This window comes from Triticum urartu, chromosome 7A, assembly GCF_056163025.1.
Source record: "Triticum urartu cultivar PI428250 chromosome 7A, HENAU_Tu73, whole genome shotgun sequence".
NCBI lineage: Eukaryota > Viridiplantae > Streptophyta > Magnoliopsida > Poales > Poaceae > Triticum > Triticum urartu.
Genome location: NC_141879.1, coordinates 210,185,220 through 210,186,530, shown reverse-complemented (window position 1 = coordinate 210,186,530; position 1,311 = coordinate 210,185,220).

Sequence of the window (1,311 nt, the reverse complement as noted above, 5' to 3'; positions counted from 1 at the left end):
ATAAACAACACACCATGCGGAACTCGTTGTTGCATATTCAATTTGGAAGGCCGATTGGCTAAGATCTGATAAGGGATACTGCATCCTATCATCAGGCAGCAGGCAGCTTGCGGCGGCAGGGTTAACCGCGATGGAATGGAAGGACCAAGACTGAGAAATAAAGTAACCACAAGAATATATTTTTTTAACACAGTATAGTCTCAGATGCTCACATAGAAGCATCAATTGATATAGAGAACGGCGTAAAAAAAAGACAATGCAGTCGATCCCGTTGTTCTAGAACATTCTTGGCATCGGGTACAGCCAATCAGACATTGCAAAATTACAGTTTACCAATGTGTTGCCCTTTGCAGGACATAACGGACCGCCCGAGGTTGGGGCCGGCTAGCATGAGTAGTAGGTAGGCACACAGTTCGGCATGAAAGCAAGGACAATCAGCCGCCGCGGCAATGACAGGATGTCATGTCGGCCATGCATGTGTGGTGACAGAGAGTGACCGGACACCGGAGGGTGCCGGCTACTGTGCAGGGAAGGACTAGACGACAGGCGTGAGCGATTTCGCAGAGCGGGAAATCACGGCGGGACCGGCGTTCTGCTGAAAGCTATGATCAGCTATATGGATGCATATGGTGGTTGGTGGAGCTACGAGAGGCATGTTTGAGTGAACCATGTCGTCTCGGACAAGTGAAATGTATCGCAGAGGGCCTCTTTGATTCGTAGGAGTTTTTCTATGCTGGTGTTTGATTCGTATGATTGTTTCCTATAGGTTTGCTTCTTAATAACTCTTTGTACTACGTACATTCGATAGGAAATTTAGAATCGACTCAAACCTCTTCAAAGAAAAATCCTTTCGTAGCATTCAGATGAGATGACATTGCAATTCTATATTGTTCCTATTCCCACGTTTTCAGATTCCTACGAATCAAAGAGGCCCTTAACTCTTTGTAGATGGCGCAAATCAATCTATCTCCTAGTACTGCCAAAATGGCACGCTATCCAAACTGCAACTAAGGCATAGTAATGTGAAATATAATCGCAGAAGCCCAGTATCCAAACTAAAACCTTGAATTTTTGCTAAGCAACGACAGGACATGTTGGAGGTAAAGACCACATGCTGCACCAGGCATTACCAATACCAAATCAGCAGACTATTTCGCCTACTATTTCTAGTAGGCGAAACCGCCGTGCGTTCAACTAGCAGTGCGCCTGCGAGTTCTTGCCCGCTTCTGCTATCCCGGTGCTTAGCAAAAATAATAATAACTGCAGAAGCTCATTCCATATATATACTCATTCAAGTCCATATATCTAGCC